This window comes from Salmo trutta, chromosome 38, assembly GCF_901001165.1.
Source record: "Salmo trutta chromosome 38, fSalTru1.1, whole genome shotgun sequence".
Lineage (NCBI taxonomy): Eukaryota > Metazoa > Chordata > Actinopteri > Salmoniformes > Salmonidae > Salmo > Salmo trutta.
The window spans coordinates 32,978,264-33,000,385 of NC_042994.1; the positions used below are offsets into that span (position 1 = coordinate 32,978,264).

The 22,122-nt window shown below is 41.1% G+C and overlaps 1 long non-coding RNA gene across 1 annotated transcript; it reads right to left on the minus strand.

Annotated features, from left to right (window-relative positions):
* Positions 1–2,735: 2,735 nt before the first annotated feature.
* Positions 2,736–7,521, minus strand: LOC115178103 (uncharacterized). The gene is made up of 2 exons (XR_003872547.1): positions 7,466–7,521; positions 2,736–3,473 (listed from the first exon to the last, which is right to left on the minus strand). It is a non-coding gene; the product is annotated as an uncharacterized LOC115178103 (long non-coding RNA).
* Between the last annotated feature and the right edge of the window lie 14,601 nt (positions 7,522–22,122).

The window sequence follows — 22,122 nt, forward strand, 5'->3', positions numbered from 1 at the left end:
ATTCGCTAATCATGTAAATGTAATTAACTAGAAAGTCGGGACACCACGGAAGAGTGTTTATAGAGCCGTTATCTTACGAATAAACTCTTAAAGACTTTAATATTTTACATCGATAGACGTCAATATTAATCCTCATTTTATTTTCAGTCTCATAATGAAAGTTGTAAATTCTTGGTTATCCTCACGAACCCTGGCTAACAACTTGAATCAGCAATCCAAAATTGGGTTTAATTATTTATTTACTAAATACCCAACCATTCACACAGAATTACATATACACAGAATACAAATGATGTCATACAGAAAACGTCCCTGGTGGACGGAGCCGAAATGGCGGCTTGTAACACAAAGAAAGGGGGTTAGGCTTGAATGAAAGAGCGGGAAGACTGAGGAACACAGAAACAGCTATGCTATCGTAAATACAGAATTTTATGCATTCTAAATTACCACCCATTTGGAAAAGGAAAATGAAATAAATATTTACTCTGAGCTGCGCTTCGGTAGATTGGTCGTAGATGCTGGCCGGGTTGGACAACAGATCTTCCTGTCCTCAGAAGAATGTCAATGGTGTTAAAGTGGATACGTTGTAGTATCTTTGTCTGTGGTAGACTGGATCCGTCGTCCGTCCTTTCCTAGCCCACGTCTACAGCGGCCGCTGCTAACTCAACGGCTAGGAAGTATCACTTCTGTAGTGAATAAGTTCAAAGTTCATACCATTCACAACCAAAGCTCACGCCGAGGTTGGCTTAGTTCTGTACTTGACATGTGTGTCCTTGTAACGCAGAGGCTGCAGACCTCACGTAGTGGAACCCACTGGTTACATTGTGTCATTGTCTTATATAGTGGCGAGGGGAGGAGGGTGTGTTTCATCGTTTATAACCCCTGTCTCTTCACAGGGGCGGGCCACTGATCAAGCAGGGCACTTTCCTTATGAAAACCCAATTCTCTCAATTGGAAGCTAAAATTACATTTAATCTCCTAACAAACTATTTCAATATCAAACATTTCAATTGCATAACAATTCCATGTGACTCTGATAACTAGAGGGTGTATACTTTCCCAGGTACAATTTATGTCGTCCTGTCATCAGTCATAATGTCTCAGATGACAACCGAACTGACATCCATACTCATTAAGTTCCAAAGCATATTTCCAGCTTGTTTTATTACCAAAATATGGTTCCTTTTCCCCATTTGTTTGATGTTCCCAGACTCTCTATATTCAACAAAGGCTATTCAACAGTCCTTCAGTAGGGTCAGAAAGAGAGGGGAAGGGAGAAAGGTATTTATGGGGGGGTCATAAACCTTACCCACAGGCCAACGTCATGACAATTCTAATGACAAGTATCTCACATAAGCATATTATACAAATAAAACATCTTAATTATCTATGTTACCCAACTAATTCTGATTCATCCGCCACATCTAAAAATATTTTCATTATTATTCTCACAATGTCAGACAGACATTCTCAACAGATTTTTCCCCATTCTACGCTTGACAAGAAGTTCCCTCAGTCCACCACGTGGCACTGTGCTTACACATGGTAACGGCTGTGCGTTTAATTTACCCTCTCTCTCTCTCAAGCAAACGTTCATGTCGATAAATCTCACGCTTTGCGTGGAAATTATCCCACGCATTTGGTTTTACGCACAGATTTGTATAAACGAGGCCCCAGATCTGAATCACATCCGTGACCTATTGCGAGATCTGAAAACAGCAGTTGGTGGAGGGCAACTTAATAGACTAGAGTCCTGTCCAGGGGAAGAACTTGTACATCAAGCTGCCTCACACTACAGACACAGGAGATATGCTCCTGTTACTATGAGCTGTTCAGCCTCCGACCGCAAGGTACTACAGAGGGTAGTGCATACGGCCCAGTACATCACTTGGGCTAAGCTGCCTGCCATCCAGGACCTCTACACCAGGTGGTGTCAGGAAGGCCCTAAAAATTGTCAAAGACCCCAGCCACCCCAGTCATAGAATGTTCTCTCTACTACCGCATGGCAAGCGGTAGCAGAGCGCCAAGTCTAGGACCAAAAGGCTTCTCAAAAGTTTTTACCCCCAAGCAATAAGACTCCTGAACAAGTAATCAAATGGCTACCTGGACTATTTGCATTGCCCCGCGCCCCCAACCCCTCTTTTACGCTGCTGCTACTCTCTGTTTATCATATATGCATAGTCACTTTAACTATACGTTCATGTACATACTACCTCAATTATCCCGACTAACCGGTGCCCCCGCACATTGGCTACCCGGACTATCTGCATTGTGTCCCGCCACCCACCAACCCCTCTTTTACGCTACTGCTACTCTCTGGTCATCATATATGCATAGTCACTTTAACCATATCTACATGTACATACTACCTCAATCAGCCTGACTAACCGGTGTCTGTATGTAGCCTCACTACTGTTATAGCCTCGCCACTGTTATTTTTCACTGTCTTTTTACTGTTGTTTTTATTTCTTTACTTATCTATTGTTCACCTAATACCTATTTTTTACTTAAAATCGCACTGTTGGTTAGGGCCTGTAAGTAAGCATTTCACAGTAAGGTAAACTTTGATTTGATTTGTTCTGGATCATACAAGACAAGGCTCCTGTTTCTATGAGCTGTTCTGGGCTCGTGCACGGCTACTTACTTATATAATAATTTACATTTTGCAAATAATATAATGAACAACATCATAAGGTTGACATTTGCATCCAACCAATCGAATAAGAAAAAAATAACATTTTAAAATATTTTATCTGATTTTAGACATGATCATGTCGCCAGATGAAAAAACATCCACAAAAGTAAACCTGTTTTTTATGATTTCATATAAACAATATGATTTAATTTGGCAAGAACAAAAACACACATTCTCAGTCAAAAACATAAGTCAGAACACAGCCTCTCTATTCTCTCATGTGATTTCAGGTCCTCTGACTGGGAAAATGTCTTTCCACAATGAGAGCAGTGGTATGTCTTCTCCTGTGGATGTACCCTCTGATGTGATTTCAGGTTCTCTGACTGAGTAAAACTCTTTCCACAGTGGGAGCATTGGTAGGGCTTTTCTCCTGTGTGCGTCCTCTCATGCTTTTTCAGGCCTTCCAACCACCTAAAACTCTTTACACAGTAGGAACAGTCATAGGGCTTTTCTCCTGTGTGTCCTCTCTCATGTGACTTCTGGCTCCCTGAGCAGATAAAAGTCATTCCACAGTGGGAGCAGTGATAAGGCTTCTCTCCAGAGTGTATTCTCTTATGTATTTTCAGGCTCCCTAACTGACTAAAACGGTTTCCACACTGGGAACATTGGAAAGGCTTTTCTCCTGTGTGTGTCCTCTCATGCTCTTTTAGTTTCCGTAACTTAGTAAAACTCTTTCCGCAGTAGGAGCAGTGATGTCGTTTGGCTGGTTTGGGCGTCTCTGGGTCTGGTTCCCCTGAAGGACTCTTCCTGCTGTCAGAGGGAGAGTCTGGTCTCTCTCCTGCCAAAGACAAACAGATTATTTTGTTAAACAGAGGCCTGAATGAAACCTCCACATGATAAAACTGTCTTCATAAGAGGTTTAATCTAGACTACATCCCTCAATAACCCAAGGTCAGTTTTCACAACATTACATCATTAAACGTAAACTTAGTGAGATTTTAAAAACAAATAATGTAGAGTTCCCAAATCTAATCTTGTTCTCATGGGTGTCATGGTTTGGTTGAAAAATTTACTAAAATGGTCATAAAATGTACATTTCAACTTCCAAATGGAACCACAGAGATGGTTGGAGGTCCACACATCAGAGAATGTTGGACTTGAATGGGAATATCTGTTGTTTTAAATTATACTGTCAATCCTCCATAAGAAACCTGTTGAAATCATAAAAATAAACAGAATAGAGAGGACCATTTAAGTTGACATTCAACGTTTGGACGGACCGGCGGCCATCTTTGTGGTAGTAATTAGAAGTTAAAATGTAAATGTCATTACAATTTCAATGATGTACTGCAGTAGTCTGATGCAGAGGTGCAAAGTACTTAACTAAAAATACTTTTAAGTACTACCTAAGTACTTTCCCTTGACATCCAAAAGTACTCGTTACATTTTGAATGTTAGCATGACAGAAAAATGGTCCAATTCACACACTTATCAAGAGAACATCCCTGATCATCCTTACTGCATCTGATCTGACAAATACATTGTTTGTAAATTACGTCTGAGTGTTGGAGTGTGACCCTGGCTATCCATAAAATAATAAAACAAGAAAATTGTGCGGTCAGGTATGCTTAATATAAGGAATGTGAAATTATTTATACTTTTAATTTTTATACTTAAAGGTATATTTTAGGAATTACATTTACATTTGATACTTTAGTATATTTAAAAGCAAATACTTTTAGACTTTTACTCAAGTAGTATTTTACTCTGTGACTTTCACTTGAGTCATTTTCTATTAAGGTATCTTTACTTTTACTCAAGTATGACAGTTGGGTACTTTTTCTACCACTGGTCTGAAAGGACAGGTCCATTCTATGAATTCTATGTGTATAATTGAAATGACACCCACCCTGTATTCAACCGATGGCAGGCAAGACCCAAAAACCTCAGATGATGTAAGGTAGAGTCTAAACTACAACATGTGCAAACATGGAGTTTGCACGTTTTTAGATAATTGACATTAAAAGGTTAAAAATGTAATAATATTTTTTTGGGACGGGGGGGGAATTATAAAACAGTTTAAAAACCCTTTTTGTAAGCTTTTAAATGATACCAAACTCAACCGTTTGTCTATTCCAGTGATTAAAACATGGATGTCTCATGGTATGGTGGGGAATACAAAATGAGTCAACTTTAAAATGTTTTTTAAAATGTAACCTTTATTTAACTAGGCAAGTCAGTAAAGAACAAATTCTTATTTTTAATGAAGGCCTAGGAACAGTGGGTTAACTACCTTGTTCAGGGGCAGAACGACAGATTTTCACCTTGTCAGCTCGGGGATTCGATCTTGCAACCTTTTGGTTACGAGTCCAACGCTCTAACCACTAGGCTGCCTGCCGCTACCTGCCGCCCCCACATCTCCTGAATGTTTTGCCATTCAGGTCCAAAAGGTCACTTTCTGACCACTTCTTCCATGGGCAAACATCTATGGACACTCTATGGATACTCTATGGACACTCAAAAGGGATGCTGTCAAAAAAGTGATTGAATTGAAATGGGTTTATCCTCTATATCTACAACAGGGCTAGGCTACAACCTCTATATCTACAACAGGGCTAGGCTACATCCTCTATATCTACAACAGGGCTACGGTACATCCTCCATATCTACAACAGGGCTAGGCTACATCCTCTATATCTACAACAGGGCTACGGTACATTCTCTACATCTACAACAGGGCTAGGCTACATCCTCTATATCTACAACAGGGCTAGGCTACAACCTCTATATCTACAACAGGGCTAGGCTACATCCTCTATATCTACAACAGGGCCAGGCTACATCCTCTATATCTACAACAGGGCCAGGCTACATCCTCTATATCTACAACAGGGCTAGGCTACATCCTCTATATCTACAACAGGGCTAGGCTACAACCTCTATATCTACAACAGGGCTAGGCTACATCCTCTATATCTACAACAGGGCTAGGCTACATCCTCTATATCTACAACAGGGCTAGGCTACATCCTCTATATCTACAACAGGGCTAGGCTACAACCAGAACGTATTAAACTGAGACCTCATTAAAAGATGCCAAAAAATAAAAGTTGTCCATTTCTACTTATAAAACGGGTCATATCATTAAAAAGTACCTAGAGTCCGTGTGAATTGTTTGAAGAGTAGGCTATATCATTACAAATGATATGTCTAAAAATGAGCTGGAACAGAAAGGCTACTTTTGAGATATTAATATATAAAAATACATCTCATAATCTAGACTCTAAATATTAGAGCACACTATAAGGAACATAATGACTCCAAGATAATCTAGACTCTATATATTAGAGCACACTATAAGGAACATAATGACTCCAAGATAATCTAGACTCTATATATTAGAGCACACTATAAGGAACATAATGACTCCAAGATAATCTAGACTCTATATATTAGAGCACACTATAAGGAACATAATGACTCCAAGATAATCTAGACTCTATATATTAGAGCACACTATAAGGAACATAATGACTCCAAGATAATCTAGACTCTATATATTAGAGCACACTATAAGGAACATAATGACTCCAAGATAATCTAGACTCTATATATTAGAGCACACTATAAGGAACATAATGACTCCAAGATAATCTAGACTCTATATATTAGAGCACACTATAAGGAACATAATGACTCCAAGATAATCTAGACTCTATATATTAGAGCACACTATAAGGAACAAATACATTGTTTGTAGGGGTCAGAGGTCATGGGGTCTGACAGTATAATGACTAGATGTTGTCTGTATCATGTAGGGTTCAGAGGTCATGGGGTCTGACAGTATAATGACTAGATGATGTCTGTATCATGTAGGGTTCAGAGGTCATGGGGTCTGACAGTATAATGACTAGATGTCTGTATCATGTAGGGTTCAGAGGTCATGGGGTCTGACAGTATAATGAGTAGATGTCTGTATCATGTAGGGGTCAGAGGTCATGGGGTCTGACAGTATAATGACTAGATGTTGTCTGTATCATGTAGGGTTCAGAGGTCATGGGGTCTGACAGTATAATGACTAGATGTTGTCTGTATCATGTAGGGGTCAGAGGTCATGGGGTCTGACAGTATAGTGACTAGATGATGTCTGTATCATGTAGGGGTCAGAGGTCATGGGGACTGACAGCATAATGACTAGATGTTGTCTGTATCATGTAGGGGTCAGAGGTCATGGGGTCTGACAGTATAATGACTAGATGTCTGTATCATGTAGGGTTCAGAGGTCATGGGGTCTGACAGTATAATGACTAGATGTCTGTATCATGTATGGGTCAGAGGTCATGGGGTCTGACAGTATAATGACTAGATGTCTGTATCATGTAGGGGTCAGAGGTCACGGGGTCTGACAGGAGGCATGTACAGGTCAAAAAAGGTCCTATAATGGCCCTTTTATCATGGTTTTCTCAAACATGGTTTGTGTTACAAATGTAAAAAACATATCGAACATACTTCCTCCAATGAGGTTTCTATGAGAGAATTGCCAAAACAATATATTCTGAGATACTAAAAATATTATCGGCCCACGTTGGCATGGAATCGCGCTCCAGTGTAATGCAACGTAATTTGAGTCATGATAAGAGCAAGTCCATTCTGTGAAACATTAAAGATGGGATTTTGCGTGTAAATCCATTGTTAACGTGTTGTTGGTGACCCGCTCGTTGGTGGTATACACATCTTAGTTTTATCAATTCCTACATTAAACAACATATTCAAGCATAAACATTCAGTCGAACTTCACTTTAAAACCACGCATTTTAAGACAGTACTTACTGGTCTTAATCAGATCTCCTGTCTCCTCCTCCTCTTTCAATGTGACAGTCATCTCCCCCTCCTCCTCTTTCAATGTGACAGTCATCTCCCCCTCCTCCTCTTTCAATGTGACAGTCATCTCTTCCTCCTCCTCTTTCACTCTGAACGAGTCTTCCTCTTCTTTCACTGTAACAGCCTCACCCTCTACTTGTTGTTGTATTGTAACATCTTTCTCTTCCTCCTCCTCTTTAACGAGAGCTTCTTTCTCCGTCCAGCAGACCTGCTCTTCTTTAGCAGGAGGAGAGTAGCTTAGTGAGCTCATGGTCGGAGATGTTAGCTAGCTAGCTGGCGTTCGTTAGTAATAGGCTAATTTATCAAGCCAGCTAACTAACAACGTATATATGAAATGGGGAAACTAGCTAGTTATTAGACATACGTATTTTTAAAACACAGATGCAACTATACAACGATTTTTGTCTATAAAGGTAGCGAGGTGTCTGACTAGCTGTTGTTGTTGTTGAAGAAACGTCCCGTCCACTAGATTATACGTCACACAAGCAGCGTCGCCTGAAAGACGCACACATCGCCGGCAGCTGACTGGAGTGGGAAACGCAGTTGAGATCAATGTTTGTTTTATTTCCAGACAAAAAAGCTCATATTTCTTTCATCACATAATAATAAAATAATGGGCGGCAAGTAGCCTAACGATTAGAGCGGTTTCAATACCAGAGCTGAACAGGAAAACATCTGAAAGATTTGTTGATGTGTCCTTGAGCAAGGCACTTAACACTAATTTGCTCCAGGGACGCTGTACTACTGTGGCGGACCCTGTAAAACAACACATTACACTGCACCTATCATACTACTATGGCTGACCCTGTAAAACAACACATTACACTGCACCTATCATACTACTATGGCTGACCCTGTAAAACAACACATTACACTGCACCTATCATACTACTATGACAGACCCTGTAAAACAACACATTACACTGCACCTATCATACTACTATGACTGATCCTGTAAAACACCACATTATACTGCACCTATCATACTACTATGACTGACCCTGTAAAACAACACATTACACTGCACCTATCATACTACTATGGCTGACCCTGTAAAACAACACATTACACTGCACCTATCATACTACTATGGCTGACCCTGTAAAACAACACATTACACTGCACCTATCATACTACTATGACTGACCCTGTACAACAACACATTACACTGCACCTATCATACTACTATGACTGACCCTGTAAAACAACAAATTACACTGCACCTATCATACTACTGTGGCTGACCCTGTAAAACAACACATTACACTGCACCTATCATACTACTATGGCTGACCCTGTACAACAACACATTACACTGCACCTATATGGTGTTTTTGTAAATTATTAGGAGATGTCCAAAGGAAAGCATGTGTTGATTGATTAGTGCAGATTTGTAATGTGTATCAATTTAAAGCATATCACCAGTCTGCATACAAAAGAGGCACTGCACGCAAGTTATACTAATCTCACTGCAAATGGTGAGGTGGACCCCAGAATAATCATTTCTGTTGTAAAGAAATTAGTTCAACCACCCCATTCACATTGACAACCCCAACTTCTGTCTCTGAAATGATCCATAATATGAGGTCAACTACCTGTCCCTTGGACCCTGTTCCCACAGGACTCATAATAGTTATCATGTTGAAGTCATATTGACAGAGTTGTTGTGAAGATAGGGAGGGGGTATGTCTGTTATAAAAAGATGTCCTGCGTTTATGACACAACAAAATCAACTGTACTAGTTGTTCAGGCTGTGGTCTGGTCCCGTCTTGATTACTGTCTGGTAACAGGGTGAGGTGCAGCAAAGAAAGACCTAGCAAAGCTAGCCTGTAGGCTGTTGTAGCCTATAGCCTGTAGCCTGTAGGCTGTTGTAGGCTGTAGCCTGTAGGCTGTAGCCTGTAGGCTGTAGCCTGTAGGCTGTTGTAGCCTGTAGGCTGTTGTAGCCTGTAGGCTGTTGTAGCCTGTAGGCTGTTGTAGCCTGTAGGCTGTTGTAGGCTGTTGTAGGCTGTTGTAGGCTGTTGTAGCCTGTAGGCTGTTGTAGCCTGTAGGCTGTTGTAGCCTGTAGGCTGTTGTAGCCTGTAGGCTGTTGTAGCCTGTAGGCTGTTGTAGCCTGTAGGCTGTTGTAGCCTGCGGGCACCTTTCATGAATAGTGTCACGTTCTGACCAGTAAGGGGTTATCTGTTATTGTAGTTTGGTCAGGACGTGGCAGGGGGGTATTTGTTTTATGTGGTTCGGGGTGTGTGTTTATGTAGAGGGGTATTTGATTTATGTATTCCGGGGTTTTGGTCTATGTTCTATGTTAGTGTATTTTCTATGTTCTAGTCTAGTCTTTTAGGTTCTATGTTTAGTTTATTGATTTGGCCTTCAATTGGAGGCCACTGTTCCTCGTTGCCTCTAATTGAAGGTCCTATATAGAAGGGTGTGTTTTGTTTGGGTTTTATGGGAAGTTGTTCTTTGCATAGCTGTGTGTTGCCTGCAAGACTGTTTGTCGTCCGTTCATTGTTTTTGTGTTTTATTTTGTAAAATAAACATGAGCATTCACGTACCTGCTGCGCCTTGGTCCATTCACTACGACGACCGTTACAAATAGTGATTCTAGAGGATGTGACGCAGCAGTAATCTGGTCATGACCCATAGAGATGGCTGCCATGTATACTTTCAATGTCGATAAGGACTTCCCTGCAGCCATCAGCTCCTGGAGGACTTCCCTGCAGCCACCAGCTCCTGGAGGACTTCCCTGCAGCCACCAGCTCCTGGAGGACTTCCCTGCAGCCACCAGCTCCTGGAGGACTTCCCTGCAGCCACCAGCTCCTGGAGGACTTCCCTGCAGCCATCAGCTCCTGGAGGACTTCCCTGCAGCCATCAGCTCCTGGAGGACTTCCCTGCAGCAACAAAACATTTAACTCCTGGACGGTTTGTCCTCGGGGTTTCACCTGCCAAATAACTCCTGTTATACTCACAGACATAATTTTAACAGTTTGAGAAACTTTAGAGTGTTTTCTATCTAAATCTACCAATTATATGCATATCTTAGCTTCTGGGCCTGAGAAACAGGCAGTTTACTTTGGGCACGCTATTCATCCGGATGTGAAAATACTGCCCCCTATCCCAATGAAGTTACACTGAAGTGATAGATGTGCAGAAGATGAATGTGCAAGTAGAGATACTGGGGTACAAAGGAGCAAAAAAAGAAAATAACAATATGAGGATGAGGTGTGCTATTTACAGATGGGCTGTGTACAGGTGCAATGATCGGTAAGCTGTCACAAACCTGTCACAAATCGTTGTGACAGGAGGTCCGTTTCGATGAGGGAGTTCCCATGGTTGGGAGGTTGTTCGCTGTACAAGGTCTGAAAACAAGTGATGCTGTGGCCAATGTGGAGCAACAAGTAGAACTGATGCTCTCTCTCTCTCTCTCTAGCGTGATCTTCCTAAAGTCCTGAGTGGATCAACGGAATTGGTGGAAACGCCTACAGCAGCCTCCCGTTGGGCCATCTGAGTGATAGGGCATCGACCCCCCCATTTGGGCCTGCTGGACCCTTTATGGAGAACCACATACGACAATTGGTTGAGTCTCGCGATGCAAACAGATCGACGATGGCCGTTCCGAATCACGCCCAGATCATCTCCACTACCGTGGGCTGTATCCTCCAGTCTGAAGGAAGAGGGCCTCCTCTGGAGAGAAGATCTGCTGCCTGCTTCTTCTCCCCTGGCAGGTGTATTGCTCTGAGGGATGTAAGGTGTCTGTTTGCCCAAAGCAGTAGCTCCCATTCTACCTGATGCAATGGCCATTGAGAGAACCGTGTCATCAGTCCGCCCTGGCAGTTGTTGTGTTCAACCATGTTTGTGTCGTCTGTCCGTGTCATGTTGTCCTGTCAGCACTGAGAGGAATATGAGATGTTGTCCTCTCAGCACTGGGAGGAATATGAGATGTTGTCCTCTCAGCACTGGGAGGAATATGAGATGTTGTCCTCTCAGCACTGAGAGGAATATGAGATGTTGTCCTCTCAGCACTGAGAAGAATATGAGATGTTGTCCTCTCAGCACTGAGAGGAATATGAGATGTTGTCCTCTCAGCACTGAGAGGAATATGAGAGGTTGTCCTCTCACCACTGGGAAGAAGTGCCAGAGTGCAAGATGAACCGGCCTTGAAGCTCCAGTAAGTTTTTTATTTATTTTTATTTATTGAATATTCGAAACATACAATATACTTGCAGTGAAGCCGCTCAATAACGACATCATACCAGTCATCCAACAGATTCCCATTCAGAGCGACATACAGAAGCATCCAGGGTCAATGCCCTGCTCAAGGGCATGTTGACCGATCTACCACCAGGCCAAAAAACGTGAACCCGAAACTTCCAAGAACCCCCCACAGTTCCCCAATAGCTGTCCCTCAACCATTCGAGACCACTCCCACAGTCCCCCCCAGGAAGAGAAAAAAATACAGTTAATTCCATTCCCCACCCCAAGAACCCCCCAATGCACCAACAACCAAGAGATGAACTAATGAGAAAAAAGGAAAAGACAGAAGAAAACAGCAAACAACAATGCAAAAAAAAATCTAACAAAATAATAAATGTAAAACAAAGGACATCAAGGACAACTGAAATCATAACAGCAATGCCAACTGTATATGTTTGTGTGCATGTCTGGCACTATTACATGTATGTGTGCGTTCTTGTATGTGTTTGTTTGAATGAGAGTTTGTGTATATGCATGTGTACAAACACCTGCACGGCATCAGCCTCAGGCAAACCGGCATTAGTTGTAAAAACATTGCCACTTAGTGTCACTACCACATATCTACAACACATTAAGTGTGAGTCCTCAGGTCACTACTCTACTACCACATATGTACAACACATTAAGTGTGTGCCCTCAGACCCCTACTCCACTACCACATATGTACAATTCTGTGTTCTGTTAGACAGGTAACTCTTTATCCACAATATAGCAGGGGGTGAAAAGCCATAACACTTACATTTCTCCAGCAGCAAACTATGATCGATAATGTCAAAAGCCACACTGAACAGCCTCCACAATCTTCTAGGACTCTTCCTAGAACTGGCCGCCTGGCCAAACTGAGCAATCAGGGGAGAAGGGCATTGGTCAGGGAGAAGGGCATTGGTCAGGGAGGTGACCAGGAACCCGATGGTCACTCTGACAGAGCTCCAGAGTTCCTCTGTGGAGATGGAAGAACCTTCCAGAAGGACAACCATCTCCACAGCACTCCACCAATAAGGCCTTTATAATAGAGTGGCCAGACGGAAGCCATTCCTCAGTAAAAGGCACATGACAGCTCGTTTTGGAGTTTGCCAAAAGGCACCTAAAGGACTTTCAGACCATGAGAAACAAGATTCTCTGGTCTGATGAAACCAAGATTGAACTCTTTGGCCTGAATGTCAAGCGTTACATCTGGAGGAAACCTGGCACCATCCCTACGGTGAAGCATGGTGGTGGCAGCATCATGCTGTGGGGATGTTTTTCAGCAGCAGGGACTGGAAGACTAGTCAGGATCGAGGGAAAGATGAACAGAGCAAAGTACAGAGAGATCCTTGATGAAAACCTGCTCCAGAGCGCTCAGACTGGGTCGAAGGTTCACCTTCCAACAGGACAACAACCCTAAGCACACAGCCAAGACAAAGTAGGAGTGGCTTCAGGACAAGTCTCTGAATGTCCTTGAGTGGCCCAGCAAGACCCCAGACTTGAACACGATCTAACATCTCTGGAGAGACCTGAAAATATCTGTGCAGCAATGCTCCCCATCCAACCTGACAGAGCTTGAGAGGATCTGCAGAGAAGAATGGGAGAAACTGTGCCAAGCTTGTAGCGTTATACCCAAGAAAAATCGAGGATTTAATCGCTGCCAAAGGTGCTTCAACAAAGTAAAGTGCCTGAATACATATGTAAATGTGATATTTCAGGGTTTTTTTCATATACGTGTTGTAGATGTATAAAATGAAAGTCCACTAATGGCATTCCACACTTTATTAATATTCAGACCAAAATATGTTTCATTAATCAATTCCTTTTAACAATCAGCACCTCTGATATGGTGGAATAACGCAGATGGGAACATTCATGAGGTAGTGAGTGTTTTAATAATACTGATGGGAACATTCATGAGTTAGTGAGTGTTTTAATAATACTGATGGGAACATTCATGAGGTAGTGAGTGTTTTAATAATACTGATGGGAACATTCATGAGGTAGTGAGTGTTTTAATAATACTGATGGGAACATTCATGGGGTAGTGAATGTTTTAATAATACTGATGGGAACATTCATGAGGTAGTGAATGTTTTAATAATACTGATGGGAACATTCATGAGGTAGTGAGTGTTTTAATAATACTGATGGGAACATTCATGAGGTAGTGAATGTTTTAATAATACTGATGGGAACATTCATGATGTAGTGAATGTTTTAATAATACTGATGGGAACATTCATGATGTAGTGAATGTTTTAATAATACTGATGGGAACATTCATGAGGTAGTGAATGTTTTAATAATACTGATGGGAACATTCATGAGGTAGTGAGTGTTTTAATAATACTGATGGGAACATTCATGAGGTTGTGAGTGTTTTAATAATACTGATGGGAACAGCCATGAGGTAGTGAGTGTTTTAATAATACTGATGGGAACATTCATGAGTTAGTGAGTGTTTTATAATACTGATGGGAACATTGATGAGGTAGTGAGTGTTTTAATAATACTGATGGGAACATTCATGAGGTAGTGAGTGTTTTAATAATACTGATTGGATCATTCATGAGGTAGTGTTTTAATAATACTGATGGGAACATTCATCAGGTAGTGAATGTTTTAATAATACTGATGGGAACATTCATGAGGTAGTGAGTGTTTTAATAATACTGATGGGAACATTGATGAGGTAGTGAGTGTTTTAATAATACTGATGGGAACATTCATGAGGTAGTGAATGTTTTAATAATACTGATGGGAACATTCATGATGTAGTGAATGTTTTAATAATACTGATGGGAACATTCATGAGGTAGTGAGTGTTTTCTAATACTGATGGGAACATTCATGAGGTAGTGAGTGTTTTAATAATACTGATGGGAACATTCATGAGGTAGTGAATGTTTTAATAATACTGATGGGAACATTCATGAGGTAGTGAGTGTTTTAATAATACTGATGGGAACATTCATGAGGTAGTGAGTGTTTTAATAATACTGATGGGAACATTCATGAGGTAGTGAATGTTTTAAAAATACTGATGGGAACATTGATGAGGTAGTGAATGTTTTAATAATACTGATGGGAACATTCATGAGGTAGTGAATGTTTTAATAATACTGATGGGAACATTCAGGAGGTAGTGAGTGTTTTAATAATACTGATGGGAACATTCATGAGGTAGTGAATGTTTTAATAATACTGATGGGAACATTCATGATGTAGTGAATGTTTTAATAATACTGATGGGAACATTCATGATGTAGTGAATGTTTTAATAATACTGATGGGAACATTCATGAGGTAGTGAATGTTTTAATAATACTGATGGGAACATTCATGAGGTAGTGAGTGTTTTAATAATACTGATGGGAACATTCATGAGGTTGTGAGTGTTTTAATAATACTGATGGGAACAGCCATGAGGTAGTGAGTGTTTTAATAATACTGATGGGAACATTCATGAGTTAGTGAGTGTTTTATAATACTGATGGGAACATTGATGAGGTAGTGAGTGTTTTAACAATACTGATGGGAACATTCATGAGGTAGTGAGTGTTTTAATAATACTGATTGGATCATTCATGAGGTAGTGTTTTAATAATACTGATGGGAACATTCATGAGGTAGTTAATGTTTTAATAATACTGATGGGAACATTCATGAGGTAGTGAATTCTTCATGTCAACAACTTATCAATGTTCTAAGAACGTCATCACATTTTCATACTCATTTAGCTTGATGACTAGTACACAAATTAACTCAATGTAACACAGACAAAATTCAAGATGTTTCAAGGTTAGAATGAAGAAATGCACATTCTATTCATCCATTTAATCATTTACATTTAAAAAATATATCCAAAACATTTAATGAACATCAAAGGGTTTATACTTGTATCCAAAAACATTTTATTTTAATTACAATTTTATTTGAATCACAATCAACTCATTGCCCTTGTGGTTAGTGTCCTCCCTGAGATTGGAAGGTTGGTAGTTGGTTCCCCGCCTGAGTCATACCAAAGACTTTAAAAATGGGGAACAGGTGCGTCTGCTTGGCACTCAGCTTTAAGAAAATAGATTGGGGCTAAGCGTCCTGTTCACGGGGACTTGTACATTAAGCTGTGTTATGCTACAGGAAGGTTCACACCAGGCAAGGCCAACTTACTTACTTTTATCCAGGCAACATTCATAAAGATGCACATTTTATGAATGTAAAAGAGGGCAAATCTTTTGAAAAACATTCTCTTATGTAAACAAAAAATGTAAACACTATTTCAGTCAAAAACGTGTCAGAACACAGTCTCTCTATTCTCTCATGTGATTGCAGGTCCTCTGACTGGGAAAATGTCTCTCCACAATTAGAACAGCGGTATGTCTTCTCCTCCTGTGTATTTATATGTATTTTTCATGGTCTTTCAGGTTCCATAACGGAGTAAATCTCTTTTCTCCTATGTGTCATCCCATATGTTTTCTGGATCCCTAATCAGTTAAAAGTCTTTCCACATTGGGAGCAGTGGTAAAGTGTGTCCTCTCATGTGATGTAAGGTCCTGTGATCCTCAAAATCTCTTTCCACACTGGGAGCATTGGTAGGGCTTTTCCCCTGAGTGTATTCGTTTATGCATTTTCAGGCTTCCTAAACGGGTAAAACTCTTTCCACAGAAGGAACATTGAAATTGCTTTTCTCCTGTGTGTGTCCTCTCATGTTCTTTTAGGTTGCCTAACGTGGTCAAACCTCTAGTGTTGGTTATAGTGTTGGTTATATCACTGTGACTAGTGTTGGTTATATCACTGTGACTAGTGTTGGTTATATCACTGTGACTAGTGTTGGTTATATCACTGTGACTAGTGTTGGTTATAGTGTTGGTTATATCACTGTGACTAGTGTTGGTTATATCACTGTGACTAGTGTTGGTTAAATCACTGTGACTAGTGTTGGTTATAACACTGTGACTAGTGTTGGTTATATCACTGTGACTAGTGTTGGTTATATCACTGTGACTAGTGTTGGTTATATCACTGTGACTAGTGTTGGTTATATCACTGTGACTAGTGTTGGTTAAATCACTGTGACTAGTGTTGGTTATATCACTGTGACTAGTGTTGGTTAAATCACTGTGACTAGTGTTGGTTATAACACTGTGACTAGTGTTGGTTATATCACTGTGACTAGTGTTGGTTATATCACTGTGACTAGTGTTGGTTATATCACTGTGACTAGTGTTGGTTATATCACTGTGACTAGTGTTGGTTATATCACTGTGACTAGTGTTGGTTATAACACTGTGACTAGTGTTGGTTATATCACTGTGATGCTCCAGGTACTGTGGAGGGAGTAGTGTTGGTTATATCACTTATATCAATATTAACCCAATGTTTATATCCCAGGACAAATTAACTAGCAACAGCAAGCTAGCTAAATAGGACAAATTAGCTAGCAACAGCAAGTTAGCAGTAAGTTTGTTTTGATATTTTAACCTGCGAGTCCTGATAGGGTCTGGTGTGGGGGGACAAAATCAACATGCGCGATAGTCTGGTCAGCATGTTAGCCCGGTGCAACATGGTTCAGTCCAGAGACGGGTATTTAGAGAGTTGGGGACAGGTTTCTGCATTTACATAAAATTATGGCAGCCATGTTAGCGCCCCCATTTACAATACATGGGGAATATTTAAATGATATAACTGAAGGTCTAGAATGATAACAATATTCAAATTCTAGAAGGTTGCCCAACTCTCTAAATATACTTAACAAAAATATAAACGCAACATGTAAAGTGTTGGTCCCATTTTTCATGAGCTGAAATAAAAGATTCCAGAAATGTGTTTCTTCTCTCAAAATGTTACGCACAAATTTGTTTACCTTCCTGTTAGTGAGCATTTCCCCTTTGCCAAGATAATCCATCCACCTGACCGGTGTGGTATATCAAGAAGCTGATTAAACAGCATGATCATTACACATTTGCACATTGTGCTGGTGACAATAAAAGGTCACGAAAATGTGCAGTTTTGTCACACAACACAGTGCCACAGATTTCTCATGGTTTGAGGGAGCATGCAATTGGCATGCTGATTGCAGGAATGTCCACCAGAGATGTTGCCAGATAATGTAATATTAATTTCTCTACCATAAGCCGCTTCCAATGTAATTTTACAACATTTTGCAGTACGTCCAACCAGCCTCACAACCGGAGACCACATGTAACCACGCCAGCCCAGAACCTCCACATCCGGCTTCTTCACCTGCAGGATCGTCTGAGACCAGCCACCCGGACAGCTGATGAAACTGAGGAGTATTTCTGTCTGTAATGAAGTCCTTTTGTGGGGAAAAACTCCTTCTGATTGGCTGGGCCTTGCTGCCCAGTGGGTGGGCCAGTCTCCCAAGTGGGTAGGCCTATGTCCTCCCAGGGCCACCCAAGGCTGCGCCCCTGCCCAGTCATGTAAAATGCATAGATTAGGGCCTAATTAATGTATTTCAATTGACTGATTCCTTATATGAACTGTAACTCAGTAAAATCGTTGAAATTGTTGCGTTTATATTTTTGTTCAGTGTAGATAGTAATCATTTATTGCATTTCAATAGCACTTTTTATAACAATCTTATGTCTCAGGTTCAGCATCATTTAACTACCTCCATGTTTTGAGGATATACAGTGTTATTTTACAATTACATTGTTCACAAACAAAGGAGTAAAACAAGCTTATATTTTGGGTTCTGATGGGGTACGACAGTTGAACTAAGTTCAGTGGACATTTTTTAAGTTATATTATCCAAGAATCAATTGCGAGGCCCAGAGCCATATATTAAAACGATACATTAATTCATCAAGGGCAGTTTGTGGCCCTGCTTTTAAGACGGTAATCACTGGTGTTAATCAGATCTTCAGTCTCCTCTTCCTCACCTTCATCTCCCAAAACATCTTCCTCATCCTCTTTTCTTAAGATAGCCTCCTCTGACACTCCAAAAGGTTCTTTCTCTTCTTTCACTATAACATCCTCCTCCTCTTCTTCCAATGTGATACTGATAGCCTCCTCATCCTCCTCTTTCATTCTGAAAGCTTCTTCCTCTCCTTTTACTAAAACATCCTCCTCTTCTTCGTTCACGGCAATATTCATCCCCAGAGCTTCTTTCTCCGTCCTGTAGACCTCCTCTTCTTTAGCAGAGGGGTAGTAGGTTAGTGAGCTCATGGTCAAGGGTGTTAGCTAGCTAGTTAGTTAGTTGCACATTTATCTTCTGCACATCCTACCATTCCAGTGTTTAATTGCTATATTGTAATTACTTTGCCACCATGGCCTATTTATTGCCTTACCTCTCTTATCCTACCTCACTTGCACATGCTGTATATAGATTTTTCTACTGTATTATTGATTGAACTGTTCACAAAGAAAAACTTTTACTTGAGAGAGGAGTATCCCATAGCCAGATAGCATTCACTATAAATTATCGTTCAGTTTGGTCCCTATGACGAGGTTCTAATCTCGTTCCTGGTACTTCATAGTACAAAAACACCAACTCATCCAATGGCATATATCAATTGTCAACTCTAGATACTCCCATCTAAAGTAAAGCCCCTCTTGACCCCACTCCTGGACAAGCTCACTGAGGGGAGTGAGCCTCTAGGTCATACACTATCCCAGGATAAGTGCAACATCAGAGAGGACATACAATGGTTCCAGACACTGCCATACACCTCCCCTCAATGCCAAAGGAGGGAGTGACTTGTGCACAGACATTGTGGAGACAAGTAATTGGTTCTAATCACGCCATAGGTGGCTCAGTTGGTAGACCATGGTGTTTGCAACGCCAGGGTTGTGGGTTCGATACCCACGGGGGACCAGTACGGAGATAAAATGTATGAAATGTAAGCATTCACTACTGTAAGTCGCTCTGGATAAGAGCGTCTGCTAAATTACTAAAATGTAAAAATGAAGACAATGTTCCATTCTGTCCTCTTCCCTTTCTGATATTCTGCATAGCACCAGGGACATATGAAAGACAAGCCTGACCTCTCCCCTCTCTGGGCCCCAGGTGACTGAGCCCCAGCTGAGGGAGAAGTGCAACTGCCAACACCAGAGTCCAAAGGGATACATTCTGTTGTGTCTTTGGCTATGCCGGATTAAGTGATATGACATGCTTTTCTATAAAATCCTTTCTCTGTAATTAATATCACCTGATTCGCTAATCATGTAAATGTAATTAACTAGAAAGTCGGGACACCACGGAAGAGTGTTTATAGAGCCGTTATCTTACGAATAAACTCTTAAAGACTTTAATATTTTACATCGATAGACGTCAATATTAATCCTCATTTTATTTTCAGTCTCATAATGAAAGTTGTAAATTCTTGGTTATCCTCACGAACCCTGGCTAACAACTTGAATCAGCAATCCAAAATTGGGTTTAATTATTTATTTACTAAATACCCAACCATTCACACAGAATTACATATACACAGAATACAAATGATGTCATACAGAAAACGTCCCTGGTGGACGGAGCCGACATGGCGGCTTGTAACACAAAGAAAGGGGGTTGGGCTTGAATGAAAGAGCGGGAAGACTGAGGAACACAGAAACAGCTATGCTATCGTAAATACAGAATTTTATGCATTCTAAATTACCACCCATTTGGAAAAGGAAAATGAAATAAATATTTACTCTGAGCTGCGCTTCGGTAGATTGGTCGTAGATGCTGGCCGGGTTGGACAACAGATCTTCCTGTCCTCAGAAGAATGTCAATGGTGTTAAAGTGGATACGTTGTAGTATCTTTGTCTGTGGTAGACTGGATCGGTCGTCCGTCCTTTCCTAGCCCACGTCTACAGCGGCCGCTGCTAACTCAACGGCTAGGAAGTATCACTTCTGTGGTGAATAAGTTCAAAGTTCATACCATTCACAACCAAAGCTCACGCCGAGGTTGGCTTAGTTCTGTACTTGACATGTGTGTCCTTGTAACGCAGAGGCTGCAGACCTCACGTAGTGGAACCCACTGGTTACATTGTGTCATTGTCTTATATAGTGGCGAGGGGAGGAGGGTGTGTTTCATCGTTTATAACCCCTGTCTCTTCACAGGGGCGGGCCACTGATCAAGCAGGGCACTTTCCTTATGAAAACCCAATTCTCTCAATTGGAAGCTAAAATTACATTTAATCTCCTAACAAACTATTTCAATATCAAACATTTCAATTGCATAACAATTCCATGTGACTCTGATAACTAGAGGGTGTATACTTTCCCAGGTACAGTTTATGTCGTCCTGTCATCAGTCATAATGTCTCAGATGACAACCGAACTGACATCCATACTCATTAAGTTCCAAAGCATATTTCCAGCTTGTTTTATTACCAAAATATGGTTCCTTTTCCCCATTTGTTTGATGTTCCCAGACTCTCTATATTCAACAAAGGCTATTCAACAGTCCTTCAGTAGGGTCAGAAAGAGAGGGGAAGGGAGAAAGGTATTTATGGGGGGGTCATAAACCTTACCCACAGGCCAACGTCATGACAATTCTAATGACAAGTATCTCACATAAGCATATTATACAAATAAAACATCTTAATTATCTATGTTACCCAACTAATTCTGATTCATCCGCCACATCTAAAAATATTTTCATTATTATTCTCACAATGTCAGACAGACATTCTCAACAGATATTTCCCCATTCTACGCTTGACAAGAAGTTCCCTCAGTCCACCACGTGGCACTGTGCTTACACATGGTAACGGCTGTGCGTTTAATTTACCCTCTCTCTCTCTCAAGCAAACGTTCATGTCGATAAATCTCACGCTTTGCGTGGAAATTATCCCACGCATTTGGTTTTACGCACAGATTTGTATAAACGAGGCCCCAGATCTGAATCACATCCGTGACCTATTGCGAGATCTGAAAACAGCAGGTGGTGGAGGGCAACTTAATAGACTAGAGTCCTGTCCAGGGGAAGAACTTGTACATCAAGCTGCCTCACACTACAGACACAGGAGATATGCTCCTGTTACTATGAGCTGTTCAGCCTCCGGCTAAGCTGCCTGCCATCCAGGACCTCTACACCAGGTGGTGTCAGGAAGGCCCTAAAAATTGTCAAAGACCCCAGCCACCCCAGTCATAGAATGTTCTCTCTACTACCGCATGGCAAGCGGTACCAGAGCGCCAAGTCTAGGACCAAAAGGCTTCTCAAAAGTTTTTACCCCCAAGCCATAAGACTCCTGAACAAGTAATCAAATGGCTACCTGGACTATTTGCATTGTCCCGCCCCCCCAACCCCTCTTTTACGCTGCTGCTACTCTCTGTTTATCATATATGCATAGTCACTTTAACTATACGTTCATGTACATACTACCTCAATTAGCCCGACTAACCGGTGCCCCCGCACATTGGCTACCCGGACTATCTGCAT